General features: G+C 53.3%; 1 pseudogene; it reads left to right on the plus strand.

Annotated features, from left to right (window-relative positions):
* Nucleotides 1–260: 260 nt before the first annotated feature.
* LOC121404936 lies at nt 261–5324 on the plus strand (annotated as a pseudogene).
* Nucleotides 5325–6037: the final 713 nt, after the last annotated feature.

Below are 6037 nucleotides of genomic sequence, written 5' to 3' on the forward strand. Positions count from 1 at the left end.
CGAACGGGGGACACGGACAGCAAAGGGCTTTTGGCTGCGACCTCTCCACGCGGCTACGCACCTCTTCCGCCTCAGGAACTACCCCCACTCAAAAGATCAAGTCGCCAGGCACTCCCAGAGCTCCCAGTAGCAGCCCAGCTGCGAGGACCAAGTCGGTTCTCTTCCCGTCTCCCGTCACTCTCAAGGTGCCAGCTCGGATCCAAGGCGATCCAACCAGCTCCTTCGGTAATAGTCCCGTCAGCTCAAGACCTTCCATCACAATGGCTCAACCCGCCACCACTACTGCACGAGCAAAATTAGCTGCCGCCATTGGCCGGCTGTCTCATTTGGAAGCGCGCATCACTTCCGCTCCATCCGCATCTCTTTCCGAGGTTCGCCGAGGACAAATTCTGAGTATGTGGGCGGATGTCGAGGCGGAATATAAAGCTTGCTCCGCAGTGATGGTTGACGAGGACCCAAGGGTCCAAGAAGACATCCGAGAGAAGTACGGCGAGTGCTATGGGGTATTTGAGCAGTGCCTCGCCGACCACAAAGCTCAGCTGGCCTAAACAGCAGTCCATCCGTCTGCACCGCAAACCTACCAGGGCGGCTGCCGACTGCCTCCTGCGACATCGAGGTCTTCGCAGGAGATTACGTCCGTTAGCCTACTTTTCGAGATTTACTTACTGCAATTTACATAAATAATTCTAGGCTGTCTCCGGTAGAGAAGTTGTACCATCTCACCGCGAAGACAAGTGGCGATCCGAAGGCCATAGACGAGAAGTCCCCGCTCACAAACGATGGTTTCGAGTCGGCATGGTCGGCCCTCCGAAACCGTTATGAAAATAATCGGCTCCTGGTGACCAACCAGATAAATATTTTGCTCTTTTTGCCTCGCGTCGAGTCCGAGACCAGTCGAGCTTTAAAAGAGCTTCAAAGCACGATGCAAGGGGTCCTCACCGCCCTTGCTCACTCCAAGGTCTTTACCGACAACTGGGATAGCCTCCTCGTTACTATTTGTGCCTCCAAGTTGCCGAAGTTGACCCAGTCTTTGTGGGAAGCGTCCGTCACAGACAAGAAGGAGGTGCCTCCATGGACGGAAATCGACGCCTTCCTCACTCAGCGCTATTTGACGCTAGAGGCCATGGAGAGCGACCCGTCCACTTCCAAAGGCAATCCGACCCCACCATCGTCCAAAGGTTCCTTGAATCCGCAATCCTCCGGAAGCAACTCCAATCCGTTCCGGTCTCATGGTAGTCCCGTGCCAAGGAAGTTTCACTCCTTCCAGACACAAGTGAGTCCGAAGAGAAGAACGTGTGATCTCTGTTCCAAAGAGAACCATCCGATCCGATTGTGTCCGCACTTCCTACAAATGACTGTGGATTCACGAGCCAGCTGCATTAAAAAAAGGCAGCTGTGCTTGAACTGTTTCGCTAGAGGTCATCAGCTCCGTGAATGCCAAAGCGCCCACAGTTGCTTTACTTGTGGAGCCCGCCACCACACGCTCCTGCATCGGGGGACTCCAGCTCCCAGCGAGGTGACTTCCACAACAGCGGAGGATCCCGCTTCTTCCGTCGCTCCGCCCAACGTTCAGAACTATTTTGCTTCGGGAACAAGAGCAGTGCTTCTCGGTACGGCAATAATCAACATCTGCCACCGGGGGACAAATTTCCGTGCCCGCGATCTGATCGACTCGGGCTCCGAAGCGACGTTCATTACGGAACGTCTTTTTAATATCATCCAGTTGCCATTCCGCCTTATTCAGGCCCAGGTTTCAGGCCTAAATCAGACTGTAGCAGCTCAATCCAAGAAGCTCTGTGATTTGTCCATTCGCTCCCTGATGACGCCGAGCGTACAGTTAAACGCCACGGCCTACGTCCTGCCCGACATAGCCGGCAATCCCGCTTCATATCCGATCCCGCAGAGCGCGTTGCGAGACTTGCCGAACCTGCCTTTAGCAGACCCTAAATTTTATGAGAGCTCACACATAGACGTTCTGATCGGAGCCGACATCCTTCCGTCCATACTGTTAAGCGGCTCACAGACCGACATCTGTGGTTCCCTCCTCGGACAGCAAACCATCTTTGGATGGGTGCTTACCGGTCCAGTGCCAAGTACTGTTCCAGACCAGATTGCATCTTTCTCCACCCAAATTTCCCACGTCCGCGATGCTCCATTGGACAAACTTCTCACAAAGTTTTGGGAGGTGGAGGATCTACCTATCAAGGTAGCAGGAGAGTCGGACTCCTATTGCGAAAGAAATTTTCTGCGAACCACGTCAAGAACGTCAAGTGGAAAGTACGTGGTAACACTGCCGTTTCGTGACCCCGATCATTGTGGATCAGGCCTGGGGCATTCAAGGTCCATTGCCCTAGCTCAGTTTCTCCGAAATGAGAATCGGCTAAAGAGAAATGTTCCATTTCAAGAACAGTATAACTCTGTGATCCAGGAATACTTAGATCTCGATCATATGACAGAGGTTCCGTCCACTAACGAGTCCGCCAATTATTATCTTCCGCACCATGCGGTTATCAAGCCGGAGATCACTACCACGAAAGTCCGAGTGGTATTCAACGCGTCCAGCCCTTCTGCGAACGGCACGAGCTTGAATGATCTTCTTCATACTGGTCCGGTCCTCTAATCCGATTTAACCCTCCAAATCCTGAAGTGGCGCTATTTCCGATACGTCTTCAACGCCGACATTACAAAAATTTATCGCCAAATTTGGGTACATCCAACGTGCACGCCCTTCCAGCGAATATTATTTCGAAACCAGGAGGGTGAGATTCGGGATTATGAGCTGAAAACCGTGACCCTTGGTGTCAATTGCGCTCCGTTTCTAGCCATCCGGGTACTGCAACAGCTTGCCGACGACATCCAGTCGCGATTTCCAAAGGCAAGTCACATTGTACGGCATTTCATGTACGTCGACGACGTCGTAGCCATGGCAGACTCCATCAAGGAGGCTCAGCTGGCTATCCGCGAATTGCAGGCCGCCCTCAGCTCTGCAGGTTTTCCACTGCGCAAATGGACGTCCAACCAAAAGGAGATTTTGGACGAGCTTCCGAGTGACCACCTCCTGCACACCGATTTTCTGGAAATCGATGCCGAGAGCACGGCAAAGACCCTCGGAGTTCGCTGGAAGGCGGCGTCAGACGAGTTCTTCTTTGTTTCTCCCGTGTTCACGCTTGAGTTATCCTACACCAAGCGAGAAGTTCATTCCCAAATTGCGAAGCTGTTTGACCCCGCGGGGTGGCTAGCCCCATTCATCGTCCGGTCCAAGATTTTTATGCAGGAGATCTGGTTGAAAGATTTGGGATGGGACGAACCTCTTCCAAGTTCGTTGTACCAACGCTGGCTGGACTTTCTGCAAAGTTACGCATCACTACCCGAGATCAAGATTCCAAGATGGGTATGTTACCAGCCATCGGTAAAGATCGAACATCACGGTTTCTGCGATGCCTCCGAAAAGGCGTACGGTGCAGCGATCTACGTGCGCGTCGAGTGTGACCAGCATATCACGGTGCATCTACTGTCGGCGAAAACACGAGTCGCTCCCGTGAAAACCGTTTCGCTTCCTCGACTAGAGCTGTGCGGTGCAGTGCTCCTTTCCGAAATGGCGACGGCTATCCTGCCAAGCATGCCGACGGAAAGTCATCAATGCTACTACTGGACCGATTCTACTATTGTACTGGCCTGGTTGAGCAAGCCCGCTTGCCACTGGACCTTTATGGCCAATCGAGTGACGAAAATAGATCAGACTACCGAAACCAGTCATTAGGCTCATGTTCGTTCCGAACATAACCCCGCTGACTTAGCCAGTCGAGGCGTAGCTTTACCAGAACTGGTGGGTGGCCAACTCTGGTGGCATGGACCAGCGTGGTTGCAATCTCCACGTGATCAATGGCCAGCCCAAACCGCCGAAACTCCAGTTCAAACCCTAGAGCAGCGGGCGGTGAAGGTCCATCTCGTTTCCAGCCCACCCGAAGATTTCCTGGAGCGATTCTCCCAGCTTGAGAAGGCTCTTCGAGTGCGGGCATATGTTCTACGTTTTATTCAGTGTTGCCGGAAAGTAACACTCGCATGTAGGGACCACCTCACTAGTGGGGAAATTAACGAAGCGGAGCGAACTCTTATCCTAGAGGCTCAGCGCCGGGACTTCCCCCAAGAATCTCACTGCCTGAGTGGTAAACGTCCCGTGCCAAGTTCAAGCTCTATTTTGAATCTGAACTCCTTTCTAGACCGACAGGGGATCATGAGAGCCTGTGGCCAGATCACAGCTTCACAAGATCTGAAGTATGATGAGCGCCATCCAATCATCCTGTCCTATAGTTGCCGCCTGTCTCGCCTGCTCGCTCACTTCACGCACAGGATCACTCTCCATGGCGGCAGTCAACTGATGACGCGCCTCATTCGCTGCAAATATTGGATCCCGAGAATCCGGAACCTGACGAAGGGCGTGGTGAACTCCTGCAAGGTCTGCATCATCCACAAGAAGAAGCCACAGACCCAACTGATGGGTGATCTCCCGACAGACCGAACTTCTTTCTCCAGACCGTTTACCCATACCGGTATTGACTATGCAGGTCCTTTTGACATAAGGAACTATACCGGGAGAGCCTGCCTGATCACCAAGGGTTATGTGTGCGTATTTGTATGTTTTTCCACGAAGGCCATTCACTTGGAGGCTACTACCGACCTGACCACCGAGAAGTTTCTAGCAGCTTTCGCTCGCTTCGTCGCTAGACGAGGTTGTCCGCAGCGTATCCATTCCGACAATGGAAAAACTTTCGTAGGAGCAGCAACTGTACTTTCTCGGGACTTTCTAGAGGCGTTCCAGGATTCGGTGACTGAGGCATACAGCCATCAACGGGTTGCATGGCGTTTCATCCCGCCAGGAGCTCCACATATGGGGGGCCTGTGGGAAGCCGGCGTTAAGAGTTTTAAAACGCTCTTCTACAAAGCCACGTCCACCCGGAAATATACCTTTGAGGAGCTCTCGACGCTGCTCGCTAAGATTGAAGCATGCCTAAATTCCAGGCCACTCTCACCTATGTCCGAAAGTCCGACGGAGTTGCTGGCCCTCACTCCAGGGCACTTCCTTATCGGAGGACCGTTAATGGCGACCGCAGAGCCCGAAATTAAAGAGAACCTCCAGTCGATCATTAATCGGTGGCAGCATTTGAAGGCCCTCAACCAGCAGTTCTGCCAGAGGTGGAAGGATGAGTACCTCAAGGAACTCCACAAGCGCAACAAGTGGCAGACGGATATGCCCAATCTTCAGATCGGCGATATGGTTATCGTGAAAGAAGATAACCTGCCTTCTAACGACTGGCGACTCGGAAGAGTACAGTCCGTGTATCCGGCGCCGATAACAGGGTTGGGGTGGTAGCATTCTTACTGCCCGCGGTGTGCTCAAACGCCCGGTCGCAAAAGTCGTTCTCCTTCCGGGGGAACTCCCTCGTCCCGTACAACAATAACGGAAGGCGTCCTGTGCCTAGCCCGTTTAATAATGCCTCTCCGTGTCTACTATTCCATCCAAGTTTCTTTTCGCCTCCAAAAAGCCCTCGTTTGTTCTTCCAACAGTACTTAGAGAAGTGCCTGTCACCTGTTCCTAGCACGTTACTAATGCTTCTCCGATTCTTCTTTTCCAAACCAGTTCATTTTGCATCCAGATCCTGATGGCTCCAAAACCCCGTGTCAACCACACCTCAGGGAGCAGACGCTCCCGAGTACAAGCTTCCTACCGCTGCCGAGTCTGCTCCGGAAGCCATCCACTACGGGACTGCCGTAGCTTTCTCAAGCTGAGCGTGGCGAAGAGGCTCCGAGCCGTGTTGGTAAACAAATACTGCCGGAACTGCCTGGCTCATCAGCACTCTGGCAAGGATTGCCGAAGTGGTGGCCGGTGCAAGGTGTGCCACAAGGACCATCACACGCTGGTCCACATGCGACCGTCCCAGCGCCCAGCCCGCTCGGAATCGCCAGCTCCGTCTCCAGCTCCGTTGTCCCGAGCCGATCGCTGCAACGGGTTCCCGCAAGACGCCCAAAGACGTGGTCC

Source organism: Drosophila obscura, unplaced genomic scaffold (genome assembly GCF_018151105.1).
Source record: "Drosophila obscura isolate BZ-5 IFL unplaced genomic scaffold, ASM1815110v1 contig_58, whole genome shotgun sequence".
NCBI lineage: Eukaryota > Metazoa > Arthropoda > Insecta > Diptera > Drosophilidae > Drosophila > Drosophila obscura.